The sequence below is a fragment of the Hyaena hyaena genome, unplaced genomic scaffold (assembly GCF_003009895.1).
Source record: "Hyaena hyaena isolate Hyena2069 unplaced genomic scaffold, ASM300989v1 scaffold_91, whole genome shotgun sequence".
In the NCBI taxonomy this organism is placed as follows: Eukaryota; Metazoa; Chordata; class Mammalia; order Carnivora; family Hyaenidae; genus Hyaena; species Hyaena hyaena.
The window spans coordinates 1,932,413-1,953,244 of NW_024080725.1; the positions used below are offsets into that span (position 1 = coordinate 1,932,413).

At 52.8% G+C, this 20,832-nt stretch overlaps 1 long non-coding RNA gene across 1 annotated transcript; it reads left to right on the forward strand.

The window, feature by feature from the left end:
• The first annotated feature begins 16,788 nt into the window (after positions 1-16,788).
• LOC120233572 lies at positions 16,789-17,802 on the forward strand. Its single transcript, XR_005528849.1, has 2 exons — positions 16,789-17,413; positions 17,526-17,802. It is a non-coding gene; the product is annotated as an uncharacterized LOC120233572 (long non-coding RNA).
• The last annotated feature ends 3,030 nt before the right edge of the window (positions 17,803-20,832 follow it).

Below are 20,832 nucleotides of genomic sequence, written 5' to 3' on the forward strand. Positions count from 1 at the left end.
CGGCACACGCACAAATCCCAGAGCCAGAGCAGTGAGCACGGTCAACTCAGAGATCAGGTCCCAAGAAAAGGGGGGAGGAGCAGACTGTCGCAGCTGCTGAAGGACATCTTGAAATAAAAACAGCCCAGCTCAGGCCTGCCAGAAGGGGCGGGGTGGGGGGGCAGCACAGTGGCCCTGATGCTCCGACACCCCCTCCCATCTCTTCTGCCTCAAGGTCCTCCCAGAACTGTGCTGTGGAGTCCAGATACCACACGAAGAAGCCACAGGAAAAGGGTAGGACACTTCGTGCTCATCCTCAGGATCCAGGGAAGGGCAGGATGCCTGGAGAGATGGAGATGGAGAGAGGCACATCCCTGTCCCTGGAACCCATTGAGTCCCTGAGAGCCACCTGGGGACCACAGACAGGGTGTGGGCACGGCCACCTGCTCAGGCCTGGTGACCCACAGTCCTCAAACTGTGCCTGGCCGTCTGCTGTGGTCCTCCCAGCACAGGGAGGGGACAGAAAGCCAGGGTGCTTATAAGAGACACGGCCACGAGGAAAAGACAGGATCCCACCTGCCTTTGTATTCAGAAGAGGATTCAAGGGCACCTGGGTGGCTCAGTCAGTTAAGCGTCTGACTTCCGCTCAGGTCATGATCTCACAGTTCGTGGGTTTGAGCCCCATGCTGGGCTCTGTGCTGACAGCTCAGAGCCTGGAGCCTGCTTCAGATTCTGTATCTCTCTCTCTGACCCTCCCCTGCTCACGCTGTCTCTTTCTCTCTCTCTCTCTCTCTTTCAAAAATAAATTTTAAAAAACATTAAAAAAAGAAGAAGAAGAAGAGGGTTGAAACCTTGGCATGCAGGAGCCCGGCTTCTGTGGCTCCCGGCTAGGACTACCAGAGTAGAAGGGAAAGGAAATCAGTACCAATATGATTAGACTGATAAAACTGCATGTCATAAAGTATGTTGCAATCATTGAACTGTACATTTCAAACAGGCGAATTGTATCGGGTGTGCATCACCCTTCAGTGTGCATGCTTATATATCTCTCCTCCCTTACTCCTACACTGTGCTCTTGCGTAGGGCCTTCTGCAAGTGTTTTAAGTGGAGTATCTCATTAAACCTTCCCCCAAACCCATTCCACATGTGAAGGAAGGTGAAGGCAGTGGGTCAAGGTCGCCCAGCTGAGGAAGACTGGCAGGCTGGGTCACACCTTTTTGCATCTATTCAAATTCATCCCCTGAATCTGGATGCTCAAGATGAAGCCGGCCAGTAGTTCCTAAACTCTGTTATCGGACTGAAAGGTCATCAGGAATGCATCTTAAATCGCTGGTTTGGCAACCCACTCCTGAGGGTCTCAGTGGGCCGCAGGATCTGAGACCTGCTTGGACCCCCTGGTACTCCATTCTTCTCCCCCAATCACTTGGGGACCCCTGGGGTCAGGTCCCGGGCTGGAGGAGGGAGGAAGCCGGCCCCTGGGCACCTGGCAGGACGAAGCTGAGTCACAGTGCGTTTGTGCTCAGGTATTAATAGAAACATAAAACCCGGATCAGCCATTTCTTCCCCCACTGGACAAGCCTGGACAGCGCGGGCTTCAGCGACTGTGACCTCTGCTGCATATTAAACAGAGGCGGGCGGGTCACATGGACACCTCATTAATTCACCCTCACCTTGGGGGGGAGAACTGGGAGGGAGGGGACACAAAGGGCAGATACTCTGCTCCCAGCATTATCAAGGTTAACTAGAGGTGCAGCCAGAAGACACTGGGGAGGGGCAAGGGTCCCGAGGGGCGGGGCCTCGGTGAAAGGGTAAATTAGCGCATCCTTTGTTTGCCTGTCAATAGGTACTTCCAGGGGAGCCCCCGGGGCTGGGGAACTTTGTTTGCCCAAAGCCTTAAACAATCTTCCCCCAATCCTGTTTACATTCTTCATTTGCTCTGCAAACCTGCCCCTCAGAGATAGCTGTGGGGTGAACTTGGGCCGCTGCTATTGCCACACTTCCTGCCTGAGAGACCCGGCCCCACAGGGCTGCCCTTGGCCGGGACAGGGGCTGGGCTCCAACCTGGGGCAGGGGCTCCAAACGTACACAGTGTCCAACTGGAGGCACAGACACACACACATACACAAATAACACCCCGCCTGACCTCGTCTTGCCGGGCAAATGAGAGTTAAACTTCCTAGTTCAAGTGCATCTCATCCTTCAGCTAAGTACCTGACTTTTCAAAGGTCAGAGATGCTACAGGGCTGTCTCTGCTCTCCAGAGGCCACTCCTCCTCCCTCTCCCTCTTTGCTAGGCTGCAGGGGGGGCAGGGTGGCTATGCCTTCGAGGCCTGCTGGTCTAAGGCATGTAGGGGATGGGCCATCTTGCCTGCGACAAGCCCTCCAATCCTGTGGCTGGTGGTCCCACGTTAGGTCATTGCATGGGGACTGTTCTGGGCTCTGCCGTTGGGTCCCCACTCCCGGGGTTGCTGCCTGGAGGTCTAGCTGCCACCCCCTGGTGACCCTAGCATAGCTGGCTGCTCTACAGTTCCTGGCTATAGGGCTGACCCGTTGGCAAGTTCACCAGCCGCTCTCAGCTCCCTTCTGGTTCTTTTCCACCCAGCCGTAAGTCGAGGAGCCTGGGGTGCTAGTCCAGACCTGCCCAGTGCTCCCTGAGCCCGTGTCACTGCCATTTCAATTCTGGGGGCAGCCGATGCCGAGGCGGTTGGGTCCTAGGATCCAAAAGCACAGGTGACAGGGGAGGGGCAGCATCAGTCAGCATCTCCGCTGACCCAAGGAGTTTCTTTCTTCTCTCTCTCTGCGAGTCCAGCTTGGGCTGCCAGTGGTACCAGGTCCCCATGGAACCCGACCGCATTCTCAGCCAGCACCGTCCCGCGCCCCCCTCCGTGTCCCTCTTGTCTGGCTCAAGCTCACCTTCTTGTCGCATTCTGCATCCTCTCTACTCTACACCAGCTTAGAGGAACCCTCGCAGCTGGGACCTCCAGGCTTTCTACTTAATACATAAAGAACAGCCTGCAGAACTTAGAAACCCTTTTCTCCTGCTGTAGGCTCAGGGAGCCTAGTCCGGCTTCATGCTCACTTTGTCTTTGTGCCTCGTTTCAACTCTAATCCTCCCCGAGGCGCTGGGCACCTCTGGCAGGCTACTGGGAAGGTCACGTATGAGGAAAAGAAGAAAACACGGGTACTGCCCCCACTGTCCTAAATGTATTCTTCCGTTATACAGGCATCCTCCTTATTCGAGGGAGCTGTGTTCCAAAATTTCCGGTGTCTGCCTGAACCCCCGGAGTATTGGAGAGAGCACTGTAAATACTATAGTTTTTCTTCCTGTATATACATGCCTGTGATAAAGTTCGATTTGTACGTTGGGCAAACTCAGAGATCGACAATAATTAATAATGAAAGCACAATTATAACAATATAAGGCAATACGAGTTATGTGAATGTGAGCTCCCTCAAAACATCTTAGTGTACTATACCGACCCTTCCTGTGATGATGTGAGATGATCAACTGCCTACATGATGAGATGAAACAGGTGAATAACGTAGGAAGAGTGATGTAGCGTTAGGCTACTATTGACTGGCGGATGTATTGTCAGAAGGAGGATCATCCATCGGTTTCTGACCACCATTAACCAAGGAAGACTGAGAAACCATGGATAAGGGGCGAGTACTGTGTATGGGAATTGGCTGCTGGGGTGGCCCTGGTAAGGATATGGGCAAAATGCAGGCGTGAATGGAGGTGCCCCCTCTGAGCCCAAAGATCTCTTAGCACTTGGAGGACAGAGCAAAATCCCCCTGTCTCTTGCCTCGCTCCCTCTTGTAAGATCTTAATCCCCAGGTAGACCGTATGAGCCCTGAAAGCCGTAGCCGGTACTGCCTTCCCTTTCCCAGCCTTCCTGGGTGTGGCAACGCTAAGGCTGGTGGACACTGTCCAGGTGTGCAGGGCAGAAAGGAACCCTCTCCCAAGCAGGGGTTTTAATAGAAGACCATGAGAACCTGGATAGGGACAAAGAGGAAGGGCGGGGCTCTTGACCTCCCCCCACTCCTGATCCAAGCTGCCAGATATTGAGGGAGGACAGGGGGAGTGAGAAAGAAAGTCACCTCCCACCCAGACCACTCTACAAGCACTTTGCGCGGCCCCTCCTGCCTCAGTTTCCCCCACTGGCTGTGGACATCAAGCTGGAGCCGAAGGGTGTGGGAGCAGTGGGTCTGAAGTGCACCACAATTAGGAAATCAAAAGCAATCTTTTCCTTGCTGCCAGAGAGGGTGGCGTGCGTGAAGGTCAAGATAAAACCCGCGGGCGGCGAGGGGGGTGGCGGGAGAAGCAGCGGAGTGTTTTGTTTGGCGCAGCCGGCTGGCCGTTGCCTCGGTAGCTGAGAACGTCGGCTCTGGTCACGCTTGCCTCCGCTCCAATCCTATTACTCCGTGCGGTTGCGCTCCGAAAATAGCCGCTGTCAGCCCCGTCAGCGCGGTTCAGCGTTTCCACCGTTGGCCACTTATTGTTCCTCGGTCACAGGCATCATTAACCCCTCCTGTGCCAGCCGGCCGGGGGCACCTGAGCTGCAAGCCCACCTTTGGGGAAATCCTTGTCTTTTCCGTCCCCTCGGCCACTGCGGTGAGAACCAGAGGGCGCGGGGACTCCGTGCCAGGCACTGCGGACCTCGTTCCATTTAACTGGCGCCACGAACTGCCCTGCGGGGTTGGCGCTTCTAACTGCGGTCGATGGAGGAGAAAAGGGAGGCTGCAGGAGGAGAAGTGACTTGCCCAAGGTCGTCCAGCCGGTGCATGGCTCAGGTCCAGACCAGGGCTGCATGATTCCACGGCTGGGCTTCGTCACTGTGCCCAATGAGTACAGCTCTCTAGATCCAGCCTAAGCCCTCCCCAGAGCCAACATAGGGCCCGCTGGTGGCTTCGAGGTCACCAGAGGCGTTGAAACACGATGCAGGGCCCCACCCCAACCAGATGGTAAGGTGGGGCAGGCCCAGGAATCTGCGTTTGTTTGTTTGTTTGTTTGTTTTAACCGGCACCACATGTGAATCTGCTGATCAAGTACGTTAGGGACCAGCAACTGTCCGAGAGTCTGCGACAAATGAAAGGCAACTGACCTTATTGGTGCCTGGCCCGCTCTTTGGTATATTAAAATACACCAATGTATTTCTTTTCGTAAAAGTCAATTTTTCAGATGAGAAAATGGAGAGGCCTTCCACAGCACCAGATTGTCTCTCAAGAGAAAACAGCCAACAGTTTTAGAGCAAAGACAAGCCTGGAAAACGGATGAATGTGTCACACAGACCCGAGTGTGGTGGCTTCAAGCGCAGGCTTTGGAACCAGGCACACCCTAAGAAGTGGTGTGGGTCACAGGGTTAGTATGGGGCCTGTAGTTAATTGTAATATCTGAAATACACTGAAGTCTCAATACATACAAGACTGTCCTAAAAGCCTTCTACTTATTAATTCATTTAGGCTTGTCAGGCAGAATTTGCTATGATCCCAGTTCTACAGGTAAGAAGACAGAGACACTGAAAAGAGGCATCTGGCTTCAAAACTTTTGTCCAGTTCTCACCAGATGTGTTCTCCGGATGATGGAGGGATCCCAGTGAGATTACAGGGAAGCCCTGGCCTGCCACTCAGTCACCTTCATATCTGTCTCTCTACACCTGCCAGGACCGGACCACGTCTCCTGGTGCCCCTCTGGCCCTGACCCACCGGAGGAGGCACTTTGCTGAGGCCTCCCTGTGGCAATCCTGGGACCAACCACCGCTGGCCAAGTCCAAGTCCAAGTTCAAGTCCAAGTCGCGGTGCTCCCAGCTCCCAGGTGGAGTCAGGCTCAGCCTCCTGCCACGCTGAAGGGCCCCTTCTCGAAAGCACCAGTGCAAGGACCACGTGCCTTTGTTGGACCTCAGAGATTTTTTAAAGGGAATCTCTACTTTGTCTCCGAGTTTTCTGCTCACTCCACCCCATCTTTGGGTCTGTCCTGTCTCTCCCGTCTGCTAACGATCAGTGGGCTGGCCGCGGGCCCGGAAGGCCCTGCGCTCCTTCTCTGTCTCACCCATGTGCAGATACAATAAAGCTCCCTACCTTGAAATTAACCCTCAATATCCCCTCAACTACTACTGATCGTTGCTGAAAATTTACCATGAACTACACGGCTTGGCCTCTGCCTCTGACCATACAGGCCAATCCAGTGGGCTGTATTGAATGAGTTGGCACCACTATAGAAGGGAGTGTATCAGAGCTCTACCCGAGCAAAGATCTTGATAAAGGGAAGAGTCTATAAGTCACAGCTCTGAACTCAAACTTGCTTAGGTCTCAAAGGACCATCTATGAACTCATTGAACCGAGAAGCCCAGGGCTACCTTCTCTCGAACATACAGCATCCTGGGAATGAATCAGCCTCTTCATTTCTTGGGTCTGTTTTCCTCCACGTTGTCTTCCGTCCCCAAGAGGTGAGAAGGATGACCACCCCCAGCTCCAGACTTACATCCCACTTTCAGAGAAGCTACAGCTTTTGCCCCAGCTCCTGCAGCTCTTTCCTGTTGCTGGCCTGGTCAGCCCCCACACCACTCGCTCTGTGGCCTCAGACACACCTCTCCTTTTCCAGTGAAATCAGCTTCCCCTCAAACAGCAGGCACTGAGAGTGGGGGTGGGATAGCCCCCACAAGGGGGATCAGGGTGGTGATGTCTGCCCAGAGAAGGGAAAGAGGGAGAAGTGCCCTTTAGGAAGCAAGGAGGAGAAATGGAGGCAAGATGTCTCACTGTTCTCCCTCTGCCCTGCCCCCTTCTCTGGCCTTCCCTCCCAGTCTCCAGGCTCAGGCTCTTGCAGCCCCCCCATCCCGTGCCTCTCTGTTTCAGCATTCCCGCCCCACACGGGAATGTTTAGGGTTTGTTCTTCCCCACTAGATGGAAAGCTCCAGGCCAAAAGATGTATATTCGTGAAGTAAACACTCCCCGCTCATCTGAACTTAGTAAAAGTTGACTACTCGTACCCATAGTTCAACATGGATATCTCTAGTCGGTGGGTAGCCTTCCTCATGATCGTTCACAGATCACAGGACCCTGGGGTCTGGGAGCAGAACCCTCCACTGGGGCCTTCTGAGATGTCTGTGCACATTTGGCGAGTGAGCTTTGGAAACGCGGCTGGTACAACTGAGAAGCTGAATTCGTGACTGTCCTTCATTTGCATCCATTTAAATCCAAATAGCCACAAGCCATCTCATGCCACCATCTTGGCTGGCACAGCCTTGGGGCACCCCAGTGGGTCTTCTGATTCCAGCAGGAAGGCAGAGAAGAGGAGTGTGGGAGACAATTCTGAGACAGGCCCGGGAGGTTGCATCCATCTCTCCTGCTGACTTTCTGTTGGCCCAAACTCACCGCTTGACCACATCTAACCTCAGTGGGCACTGGGAACTGTCATCTTGCAAGGGGCGCTGGAGACAGAAGACTGAGTTGTGGCAAGAGTTTACCACACACTGTGCTGATGCACGTCTGCGCTTTCCAGACTTGAAGGTGCGTGGCCAGAGGCTAGCTTTCAAGAATGGTTTTTATTATTTATTTATTTATGTTTTATTTATTTCTGAGAGAAAAAGACAGCGTGAACAGGAGAGGGTCAGAGAGAGAGGGAGACACAGAATCCGAAACAGGCTCCAGGCTCTGAGTTGGCTGTCAGCACAAGAGCCCGACACAGGGCTCGAACCCACAAACCGTGAGATCATGACCTGAGCTGAAGTCAGACCCTCAACCGACTGAGCCACCCAGGCGCCCCTCAGGGATGGTTTTTAATGAATAGATGTGAACATGAGTAAGAGCGTGTGTCTAACTATCCACATGGATGGGCAGTGCAAAGAAGAGTTGTGGGGAGCATCCTGGGCCCTAGGCCACTCTGTGGTCCCAGCGGCCTCTGGGAGCTCCAGGTTACCTCCCTGACCCCAGATTTTCCCTCCCAGGGCCCCAAATATGGGGCAAAATGCAAAACCTCAAACACAGTCAACTAACATTCATTTAAATAGCAAATATTGACCCTGCGAGGAGATAAGCAGAATACAAAGTACAGAAGCCCCGTGGCAAGCTCCCAGGCAGGCCAGGCGTGGGAGGCAGGTCTCAAAGCTGGGACCCTGGGGTCAGGGACAAAGTGGGGGGGTGACCCCTTTATCTGAACCCATGTACAAACCAGCCACCAGCAAGGGATTGGCAGGCTACATTCTAGGAATCAGGGTCTCTGTAGGAGGTGGCCATGCCTACTGACAGTATCACATGGGGGAGGGAAGGGGTGAGGGGGGAACCCTTGGCTAGGAGTCGGGGGTCCTTTCTCCATCTCTAAGCTGTTGGAGGTCTGCAGCCAAAAGTTTCCTCCCCACCCTGGGTTTCCGTGGCCTGGACAAGGAGAGGTCTGGACATAGGATCTCCAAGGCTCCTTCAGCCCAACAGACCTCAGACTGACTGTTGCCTCTGCCCCCAACAAGCTGCACAGACTTCAGCAAGGCCGTTGACCTTCAGAGGCCTCAGGGTGCCCAGCTACGCAGTGAGAGGTCTGCTCTTGACCTGGGAATGTGTGAAAAGCAGTGCGGACCCTGGACTTAGATTAATGGTTAGAGTAACAAGGGACAGACGGACCACCTTCCTGGTAAGCCTGGTCTGCGCTGACCCCGGCACTGAGGCCTGGGGACCCGCGCCAGGGATGGGGTCGCACAGGTCTGTCCCCCTCAGAGAAACTGGCAGCTTCCTGAGTAAAGGGGCCATGCCCGTGGAGCCTGTCCTGGGCAGGGGCAGGGATAAGGCTGACTTTACTGTCTGCGCATGTGCAATGTGGAGGCCCAATGGCCAATGTCAAGCACCCAGGACATCACCCAACACAAAGCTGAAAAGAGAGGGCCACAGTGACAGCAGGCAGGGGGCTGCCTCGGAGGGACCCCCAAAGCTGCCCTCCCTCCAGGTCAGACCCCATGGGAGTGCATCAGAGCACCCAGGGAAGGCCAAGGACAACCCCCCACAACCCGGCCTACATAGCAGCCACCCTCAGCCACCTTGCCCCTCCACGTTGCTGCGGAGAGAGTAAGCCCCTCCTGGCTTAAAGGGCCCCTGGTAAGGAGTGGGGGCAGGGCTTTACAGGGCACGGACTGTGGGTAAGCCGGTCTGGAGGGTGCAACATGGTGCCACCAGCACCCTGGCCGGGGGGGGCGGGGGGCAGCTACTCAGGGCCCTCAGAGTGACTGGTGCTTGGACTTCTTCCCGGGCAGCTGGTTTCCCCAGAGGGAGCATCCCAGTAGTAGCAGGGAGAGGCTGTGTGGTCTTTTCTGCCCCAGGCTTAGAACTCACAGGTGAGGTCGCTTCTGGCTGCAGATTCAGGGAGCGGGAGAAGCCAACTTGACCTCTGGGTTGGGGAATGCAAGGGCCCCGTGCAGAAGAGCATGTGGGGTGGGGTCGACTGCTGTGGCCATTTATGCCCATCAAAGCCCTGCCCCTGCCTCCCACAGCCACACTTTCACCCAGCTCCCTGCCTTGGGGGGCAGCCTCGGGAAGGGTAGTTAGGCTGGGAGGGTCCGATTCAGAAAGCACTGCTAAGAAAACCCTGGGTTATGGCTTTCCAACAATATGATAGTTCATTTTATTTGAGTGTTGACTGTGGGCCAGGCAGGGACTGTCCTGATTGTTCACATGCTGGCTCTCATTTCTTTCCCACGATAACCCTGCAAGGGAGGGACTGTTACTCTTTCCATTTTACAGATAAGGAAAATGAGGCATGTAGCAGTTAGACAGTAGTGGCAGTAACGTCCCTGGGAGAAACGAGAGAAACACGGCAGGATTTAGGGCCCTTGGCCCCTGGGTTTCCTTCCCAGGAAAAATGGAAAGAGTAGCAAGTTGGCCTCCGGCGTCACCAGGCTGACCACAGGGCCTGCCATGTACTAGCTGTGTCACTGTATCCTGAGCCAACCGCCCCCCCAAAGCCTCAGGTTCCTTGCCCATGAAATGGGACCACAGAGCCCATGCCCAGAGCTTGCTGGGAGATGACCTGCATTTAAGAGTGCTATGTGCCAGGCAGGGGGGTGGGTGTTGAACAAACATTAAGTTCCTTTCCTTTCCTCCCTTGGGAAGGAAACTTGAAGACAATGCACCAAACAAAGCACTATTGTTCCTCAAGAGGGTAGAGACTTGGGAATTCTACAGATGCCCTGATTAAAACCAATTGTGAACACTCTGGAAACAGTAAAATAGGGTAATAATTGCAGCTAATTCTTACCAAGTACCTATGAGTGCCTACTGTGAGCCAGGCTACCTACTGGGTGGTTCTTTTTTAATATCCTTTGCCCTCCAACACAGCTGGAGGATGCAATAAAGGAGGCTGAGATTCGAAGAGTTGAAGCATTGGACCCAAGGCCCAAAGCAGAACCCACAGAATAGAGATTTGAACCCACTGCTCTCTCATTTCCTATGTTCCCTGAATCTTGCCATGCCCCCACCCCCCAAGAGGCTGCTGAAATACAGAAGCTCGGTACGCCAGGGAAAGTAGTTTGGGAGTCACCTCTGAAAAGGGAAATGACAGCCTGCTGTCAATTACATTTAATGAGTTCTTGCCCTCAGGCCAGTTGGTATCAGATCCAAACTCCTCCAGGAGCCTACAAGCCCCTGCCTGCTCTGAGTCCCTGTGACCTCTCTGATCTCATCTCCTCCCACACTACCCACATCTGTCCCCTGAATGCTCTTGCCAGTCACATTCCTGCCGCAGGGCCTTTGCACTTGGTATTCTGAAGTTCGGAACACCCTGCTCACAGCCCTGGCGTGGCTTGCTCTTCCCCTCATTCAGGTCTCTGCTCAAAGGCACCTCCTCAGGGAGGACTTCCCTCACCACTCTGCCATTACACCCACTCCACTTTCTACCCCTTTAACCTGACCTTTGTTTTTTATTTTTGTGTTTGTGTTTGTTTTTGTTTTTTACCAGCTAGTCCTCAGCACTATATTATAGTGTACATTTGTGTATATTTGGGCCACTATTTATATTAATTGTCTATCTTCGCCACTACCATGGTAGCTCTGGGAGAGCAGGAGTCTCTTCGACCCTGGCCACTGCTGCATCCCTCAGGCTTAGAGCCCTGCCTGCACACACGGAGCACTCACTAAATAACCACAGACTGGAAGAAAGGCCTGATTAGCAGGACAATGGGCAGGGCAGGGGCCTGACAAGCTCGTGAGTCACCCTGAAAGAGACTCTACTTAGGGTCTTGTTTTTGTTTTTCATTAGAGTTTCATCAGCCCATCTGGAAGAATGGCCACATCCTCGCCCACTGATCCAAGGGTTTTCAGAAGCTCTTTCCTTACAAGGGAAATGTTGTACTGCAGCTGAGCATGACCACATTACAGGCATCGCCCCAGAAACGGGGCCGGGGTGGGGCAGTGGGAATATTTTAATAGGAGGCACTCAAGGCGTCTGACCTCCAAGACCCAGAGGCTGGATGGTTTCACGGGTGTGTGACTGTGGCACTAGTCAGGGCCCTGTGCTTAGAATTGTTCTGTGCTGCCGTTACTGTGTTCTTGTTGCCATCTTGAAACTCTCAACTTTTTAACAAAGGGCCCACATTTTCATCTGCAGTGGGTTCTGCAAATGATGTTGCTGGTCCTGTCCAAAGAACTGACCGATGGGAGAACTTTAGGCTCTATGGGTGTCGGCTGGTTGTGCAAAGAGGTTCTTTTGGGTGCTTCTCACCCACCCCATCCAGGCTGCCATTTGCACTGTCCGTTAAATTCCCTGGGCACTGACTGTTTGCGGGGCACTTATGGTAGATGCTTCAGAACCAGAATGAAGGGGGGAGAGAGAGGTGACTGAGCTAGTGGTGACAGGTTGGGGGCAGAGTGAATAACAATGGAAGCCTGTGGGGTGGGGAGGCGCTATGGGGGCCATCAAGTTAGGACGAACTCCAAACCATGCCCCCCCCTCCAACAACACCCTCTCAGCCCCTTCACTGAAGCCCCTGCAGGGGCACCAGTGGGAGCGTAGGTGGCAAAACAATGCGGCTGGTCCCGGAACCACCACACCAGGGCATGGCTGGGGCGCAGGTGCCCAGAAGCGGACCCCAAGAATGCTGCATAGGATGCCCCCTTGTTGGGGATCCCTCCTGCAACCGCTGCCGCATGCTGGGGGAACGACCAGAAGGCAAATTCTCTGAAGCAGGAAAAGGAGAAATCTCTTTTAAGCCAGCTTTTCAACTCTCTACCCCTCCCGTCGCTCATGTACTGAGTCGCCCTGATGGCCGGTAATATACAGGTATCGCCTTGAATCCTGACAACCATTCAGGAATGTTCGTTATTAACCTTATTTTGCAGAGAAGGAAGCAGAAGCACTGAGAGCGGGAGTGACCTGCTCCAGGTCACAGGCTCCTAGAAACCCAGGGAGAGGGTGTTTGGGGGGAACCAGGGGCTGCCGGACCCCGCGAAGAGCAAAGATGCCCCAGAAATGGGGGTAGGCCCAGGGGTATGTCTGCCACGGCGGGTCCCCACCCTGGGGCCCCGGGGGGGGGTGGCTCGCGCCCAGGTGCCCCGAGACGGCCCGCGGAGGGGCGCGGGGCCGGGCAGGAAAAGAGCCTCCAGCTCTCGGCGGCTCAGCACCTGCGCCGCGGGGCGCTCGGCGCCCAGAAGGTGCAGCGGCCGCTTCCGCCTCCCCGGGCCTGTGCCGAGCGGATGCGCCGCCTGCGTGTGAACAGGGCTTGTTTTCCCTTCACGCCCTCGGGCTCCGTTCTTATGAAGCACTTCCTTCTGTTGGCGCTTTGGGAATATGCATTCCTGGCTTGCACAGCGCGCGGGTGACAGTTGGGCTGGGAAATGTCCCCGCAGCTTAATTAGGGCATCACCAGAGCGCGCCAGGGACCCGCCCCCGCCCTTCCCTGCCGCCTGGACCCCAGGGACGCTGGAGCCTGCGCGCGCGCGCGCGCGCGCGCGCACACACACACACACACACACACACACACACACACACACGGGAGGGAACATAGCTGCTCCTGCCGCTGTTAGCACCATTATTCCTCTTGCTGCCGGTCCAGGGACCCCGGTGTCCCCAGCCTGCCCTCCGCCCTCTGATCCCTTATACGAACCTGCCCCGGATCAAAGCAGCCGGTCCTCCAAGTAGGCCATCCTTTCGCACACTTTTGTCCTCAGCATTACTGCTCCCTGGAATGCCCTCCCCTGTCCTCCGGGCATGGACAGCTCGTGCTCCAGACCCCCCCAAAATTCCTCCTCCTCCCCTCCCCCAGCTGAAGAGTCCTTTGTGGCCAGTGGAATTCCCAAGGCCTCCTGCTGTTCCGCCTCGCTGGACAGACGGACCCTGAAGAGCCACCTGCTCTCCCCTCCCTGCTCCTCAGCAGGGCAGTCTCAGGAGGAGGGGCGCACATTTACGGTTCCCCCCTACCCCCCGCCCGGGATTGCCGAAGCTGGAGGTAACTTTCACAGGAAGGTTGGCAAGCCCCAGTATGGACAATATCCATCCGCCCACAGGGATGGGGATGAGGACAGGGGAAGGGGAACCTTCACATGCTAAAAACCCAGAAGAATACCGCAGAAGCAGGCCTTGCGGATTGACAGGAAATGTCAAGCAAAAAATAAATATTGAAAATTCAACTGCATATTATATTGAAATCCCATTCAAAAAAAAATCTTGAGGGGGGGATTTGCAACACACATGGCAAAGGATGAGTTTCCTTAAATGCTCCTTCCTGCAGTGAGAGGAAAATCAACCAGCTGAGGGAAAACGGATCAACAGCAACAGGTCGTTTCCAGAAAGGAACCACAAATGGCTTCTGGAGATATGGGACGTGCAGCCTTATTCATCGTGACAGAAATGCGGAGGTGAAAAACGACATCTTCGACATCTTCGTTTAAACTGATCAAGAAACATCTTCAAGATGTGTGTCCCAGTGCCTGGGTGGCTCAGCTGGTTAAGCGACCGACGTCAGTTCAGCTCATGATCTCCTGGTCCATGAGTTCAAGCCCCACATCGGGCTCTGTGCTGCAGCTCAGAGCCTAGAGCTGCTTCAGATTCTGTGTCTCCCTCTCTCTCTACCCCTCCCCCGCTCATGCTCTGTCTCTCTCTCTCTCTCTCTCTATCAAAAATAAACATTAAAAAAATTAAACAAACAAACAAAAAAAAGATGTGTGGCCCAGTGGGAGGGAAAGACTGCAGGGAGGTTGAGCTCCCAGGGGATTTCTGGGAATGCAGCCAGATTCGATGCAAGTCTGGTCCATCACTTCCTAGCTGCCTGGCTGCAGTCACCTGACATTTTCTGGGCCTCAGTTTTCTCATCTGTAAGATGGGGTCATGATGCACTGCCAGGGAAGATTGAGACTTGGGGGGCCAGGGGAAGGCCAGAGGAGTAATACAAAGGCTGAGAGAGAAGACCTCAGGGGAAGGAGGGGCGGAGCCACTGTGGGGAAGGGAAGGGACCATAGTGGGGAAAGGGTGGGTCACGGGACGGTGCCTGCTCCTGCGGTGTGGTTGAGACAGTTCCGTTAGGTGGGAAGCAGGCACAGGGAGCAGAGCTGGGCTGCTGCGGAGTGGGGTGAGGATGGAGTTGCTCTCCGGATTGTTTGGTGGTAGAGGGAAGGAGGGAGAGGGTAAGGGTGGGAAGGTGGTGAGGATCCTGGAGACGGAGACGGGAGACTACAGTATCTGTAGGCTATGAAAATGGCCTCAGGGCCCCAGGACACCGCTTTCCCAAGTGGCATCTCAGAGCCTGGCCCACGCTGGCTAACTCTCCTGAATGGCCGTATTTTCTTGGACCCAATCTCACAGCAGTCCAGATTATGCTTGTACGGCTGGGACATACTCAAAGCTCAGCAGAAAGGGAGAGCAAAACCCAGCTTTCCAGGAATTAGATGGAGATCATGGCCTTGAACCCAGAGCCGCGAGGATGAGTCTGAAGCACAGGTAAAGAAGGACGTGCCAGTTCTGGCCTGAGAAGCCGCCAGCCCTTGCCCCAGCAGCAAGGCTAACGGGAAAACACATCCTGGACTCAGAAGGTGGGAGTGAACCTGAAACGTGTGCTCGGGGGAAGCATGCCTGACACACAACCGACGCTCTACACACCTTTCTTAACAGCATAACCCAGAAAGAGGCTTGTGAGACTTGTCGGAAGGAATAGGTCAAGGCCGAGCTTGCTGGGTACAGGAGAGACTCCAAGCACGAGGTGGCTGCGAGACAGCCCAGGTGCTGGGCAGGCAGCACAAGTGTGGTGGAAATGCCAGCCGTCGGCACAGACCGGGGTGGGGCGCGGTGGTCCTGCCCTTGCGACTCAGAGAGTGGGCGCAGCAGGCTGCCACCGCCTCCCCCGAAAGGTGTCGTCTCAAAGGGAAGACGATGTCTTGCTGGGGCCTGCGCAGCTGAACTTGGTCTTTCCACATTCTGCAGGATGGTTTTCCATGGTGGCTTGGGCAACCTGACTTGTGTGGTGCAGGGAGATGTAGTCACCTGGGGTCCAGATAGGGAAAGGTTATCAGTGCACCCGGGAGCACAGATTCCAAGGGGCGTGTGGAGTGGTGGGGAGGGGGCGGCGAAGAAGTGCGAGCGGCTTTGAGGACCTCAGAAACAAGTACGTGCAGACCTCAGGCTAACATCCTCCGACGTGGGGGCCTCCGTCCCCCATCTCCCTGGGCCTCCCTGGACAGACTTACGCCCGATCTACAGAGGCATCTGATTGGCTGCTGGGTTGGTTGGCGCCCTCTAACGCTCCTGGTCCAATCAGCTCCAGGCTGGGCTTGGGGAGGGCAGGTGGCTTCGGAAGCAGAAACTGGACTCAGCGAGCACGGTCGCTAATATCTGGGTTGTCCTGAGCAACTCGTGAGATGGAAAAGAGCCTGCAACCGGGTCAGCCTCCCGGGGCTCCCACCTATAGTAAAGAGCTCTGTGAACGCAGTGAGTTCGTTCTCTGAGCCTCAGTTTCCTAAATTGCAAAATGGCACAAAATGTGTTTGTCACAGGGTGGTTGCGAGGAGGAAATGAGATAATAAACAGGAGAGTGTTTTGTAAACCGTAAAGCCAGAGGCGAGGCGTTTTATTTTACACCCAAAGGAGTGAATGTTCTTGAGGGCTGCCTTTCCCTCGAAGCTTGGTGGAGCCCCCAGCCGAAGCTGGACAAGACACGGGTCGGATCTTATACCTAAACCCACAGACTCTGAGAAAAGGTGGATACAGGTCTTCCTGCAGAATGCGCCTGGCCGGATGATCCTAGCTTCATTCGCAGCTCTGCCCCCAGAGGAGACTGATTAGACCCTCTAAGTCCCAGTTTCCCCATCTGCAAAATGGACGGATGCGACTGCCCTACCCTAGTCACACGCTGCTGGGGAATGAAATACTCCCCCACTCCTTCCCCTGACTTCCCTTCTCTGCTCCCTGTTTGCTTTTCCCTCTGCACCTCTCTGGGGTTTCCGCCGATGGTACCAGCTGAGAAGGAAGGAGCCCTTCGGGACATTTCCGTGCCCTCATCAACATGACCCTGGCCATCGCCCCCACAGCCCAACACCGGAGAGGAGTGCAGTCTGCATTGCTCTTTACATGTTTGAAGTGTGTCCCTGACATTTTCACAACCGGATTATCATTCTTAGACCTTGGGTATCACCTCTGTTGTGAAAATCCCAACTGCGGTCTGCGTGACCAGAAAGGGCCGCCAGGGACAGGTTGTGGGAAGAAAGGGGACTGAGCAGCCCTCTGCAGAGTGGAACCTCGCGACTCCAGGAGCCCTTCCCTTGCTGCCGTCAGCCCCTTGACCCCCACGACGTTCCTCGCCGTCCCCACAGCTGCCGCTTTGCCCGCACCGCGCATGCCTGGGGTGAAAATTCTCCCCTTCAGTGGGCCCGCCAAGCTCGCTTCCTCCTGGACCACTTCCCGCTGTCCCCCGGGATCCTGGGACCCGAGCAAGGAGGGGCTGCCGCTCCCGCGCTCTCACCCACCCCTGCAGGCCCCGGGTGTCATCTCTTGCAACAGCTGACTGTGACGCCTCCACCACTCTGGTGTCACTTTTAACACCGCACGTTCACACCACCGGCTGACTGTCTGCGCAAGGAGGCCCCAGCGGAGGCGCGTGCAGCCGCACCCCACATGTGGAGCTGTTAATCCGGCAGTTGTTCAGCAGGTCTCTTGGCCTCACCTCCAAACGTGTTACTTCTGGAGAGAACGACACCACGGAACTGCACCAGCTTTCTCAAGGAGTGCCAGGACTCGCCTGTCCTGCGTCGGCCAGGAGGGGAAGGGGGGTGGGGGGGAGGAGGCATTTCGGAGGAGGCGCCGTGTAAAGATCTGGGGTCTGGACCCCCACCCCCCACCCCCTACACACAGTTCCGCAAATCAGGAAAAGAAGACGACGACGAGAAAAGGGAAACGGGAAATTGTGTCACCACGCCACTTAAGTGTGTTTTATTAAATCTGCACTTTCCTATGTTTTCAAGGAGTTCGCGGCATGATGGTAAGAGACAAAAGCAGCAGACACAGCCTCTGCACACCGTGATCCCAAGTCTGTAATGTGTGGGGTGGACATCACCACCGTTCACCCACATCTGACTCCCATCCATATCCAGGCGCCGCTGAAGGATTTCATTTCCGCACCCTTTGGAGCAGGCATAGCCACGTGACTTGCTCTGGCCAATGAAATGTGAGGGAAGTAATTCGTCACTTCCGGGTGAAGTCGGTGGTGTTTGCCGGCTGGCGTTCCATTCCGCAGCCGGGAGAGCATGGTTGATGCAGAAGGCCCACAAGGTAACAGGCGCCACCACACAGGGGACAGAACCCCTAGAAGTCACCTGGACCACTGTGCTCTGGGTATGAGCAGAAATAAACGTTTTAAATGTTAAATCACTGAGAGTTTTGTGCAGTTTTTTCCGTAGCATGATCTATCCTGTGTTGAAAGATATGATGATATGAATAGATGCAAAAAAATATCATCAGGAAACACCACAGTTACTGATGCAGTTTGCTTTTAAACTTTGCTGAGTTTCCAAACTTGGTAGAGTCAGCGTTTATTACCTTGGTGATTTTTCTTTCAGCTTTATGAAATGCAACTGATATACAGCACAGTAGAAGTCTAAGGTGTACTCATTTAATGATTTAAAAAAAGTTGCTTCTCATAAGCATAGCTAGCTTTTCAAATAAATGTGTCCTCAGTATGTGCTAGAGACTTTAGCTAGGGTCATTTCCTTTCTTCCTTACAAAATCCTAAAAGGATTTTCCCATTTTTAAAAGGGTAAATCTGGGGGCGCTTGGGTGGCTCAGGCTATTGAGCGTCCAACTTCGTCTCAGGTCATGATCTCACACTCCTGGGTTCGAGCCCCAAGTCGGGCTCTGTGCTGACAGCTCAGAGTCTGGATCCTGCTTGGGATTCTGTCTCCCTCTCTCTCTGCCCCTCCCCCACTCACACTGTTTCTCTCTCTCTCTCTAAATAAATAAATAAACATAGTTTAAAAAATGTTTTTAAAGGGTAAATCTGAGGTTTAGAGAGAGAAGGTGCCAAGTACTCCATCTATGCTCATTATCCTATTTACCTCTTCAGAGGCTTGAAGTATTTTATTCCTGTTTTAAAGATGAAGCTCAGAGAAGTTATGCAAGTTGCCCACTGTTAAACATTTAAGAATCGAGGAAATAAAACTGAAGCAATAACCACAAAAGCAGGCACCTTTTACTGGATGATTCTATATGCCAGGGCCAGAAATGGTCTCATTTTATCCTTCCAGTAATTCTATGATATAGGCACTAAAATTATCTCAACTTTCTAGAAGAAAAAAAATGGAGGCTCAGAGAGACTGAGCTAGTCACCCAGGGCCACACAGCTAGCAGTCTGCAGAGCTGGGACTGGCTTCTTGGTCTGTCCCAATTTTGGACAGATTACTGAGAGCAGAGGCAGTACCAAAGGTGTCCGTAGGTAATACACATACATTTAAAAATTAAATATCTATTTTTATCAAAATCTTTACAAAGAATATTTTAAAAATCAAATGGTACCTTGAAGCTGATAATGAGAAGCAGCAGTCCTGGGCCTTCACTCACCACCTAGCCCCCTCCTCTGAGGCAACTACTTTCAACATTTTAGCTATTTCTTCTGACATTTTCTTTCATATTTCTAAATAGCATTCTTTTTTTTTTAATTTTTTTTTTATTTATTTCTAGGAGAGAGAGAGAGAGACAGCATGAGCAGGGGAGGGTCAGAGAGAGAGGGAGACACAGGCTCTGAAATAGGCTCCAGGCTCTGCTCTGGCAGTCAGCACAGAGCCCGACGCGGGGCTCGAACCCACGAACCGCGAGATCATGACCCAAGTGAAAGTCGGATGCTTAACCGACTAAGCCACCCAGTCGCCCCTCTAAATAGCATTCTTGACCATTTTTTAAAGTTTATTTATTTTGAGAGTGCATGCAGGGGAGGGACAGAGGGAGAGGGAGAATTTTGGGGCTTGAACCCACAAACCATGAGATCATGACATAAGCTGAAATCAAGAGTCAGACGCTTGACCAACCGAGGCCCCCAGACACCCTGAGCATTATTTTTAAAAAAATTACTTATCGGCTTCCTCCTGTGCTCCAACAGACATCACACACACACACACACACACACACACACACACACTTTTCCTTTCTAGATAATTCTATCATATTTGCTAAATCAATATTCAGTTTTTACAGTCATATCTGCATATATGTTATTCATAGCTAACAAATACTATATAATGGTTATAGTTGCTGTCTTCTACAGGTTTTTTGTTTTCCCAGGAGTTAGTAATTACCTCAGTTTTCATTTAATTCATTTTTGACTACCTAAATCAGTAACATCAGTAACAATCATTAAATTAGTAACATCACTAATTCTTCCCACAAGCATGTCTAAATTTCTAGCAATAGATTCAAACACATGGTAACCTATCAGTTCTATTATTCTCTTGAAGCTCTCTGTCCTCTTGTTCTTACCTGGACCAGTTGCTCTTCTGGTTGTGTAGTAGTCCTGCAATTTCTTTTTATCATTATCTTGGAAATTCCCTTCACTTCCTCTGTTGGTTCCTTGTTTCTTGGCTCTTAAGCCATCTTCTTTCTTGGTTTTCTTCCTTCATTTTGTTGTAATATGTATGCCAATAGCTTCCTTGGAAACTGCATATGGGAGTTCAGTTTTTGGATAATTGATTGACAGTTTGGCTGGATGCATAAATCTGGGTTGGAAATAATCTTCCTCCAGAATTCTGAAGTTCCCTATTGGCATGTGGTGTTCTGGGTTGAAGTTAGCAAGTCTAGTGTCATTCTGGTTCTGGATCATCATTATGTGATGATCTAGAAATTTCTTTAATAAAATTCAATATTTATTCTATATTTTAAAAAATGTTTTATTTTTTTTATTTTTTTTTAAATTTTTTTTTAATGTTTTATTTATTTCTAGGAGAGAGAGAGAGACAGCATGAGCAGGAGAGGGTCAGAGAGAGAGGGAGACACAGACCGAAACAGGCTCCAGGCTCTGAGCTGGCAGTCAGCACAGAGCCCGACGCGGGGCTCGAACCCACGAACCGCGAGATCATGACATAAGCGAAAGTTGGACGCTTAACCGACTAAGCCACCCAGGCGCCCCTAAAAAATGTTTTAATAAGTTAGACTAGCTGGATAAGAAGCTGACACTTTTACATATTAACCTGAAGCCAGGGGGAGATACTTAGAAATACTGCCATACGGTTACTACCCTTCTGGAGGCCAGTAAATACAACAGAAAAGAGGTATCAGATTGGAGGGGAAGAGGTAACCTATCACTGCCTGGAGATGATTTGACCATTTGCCTGGAAAACCCATAAAAATCAACAGAAAAAAATACCAAAAATTAGAAAACAATTGGGTAAAGTAGCAATTGAGTAAATTAGTATT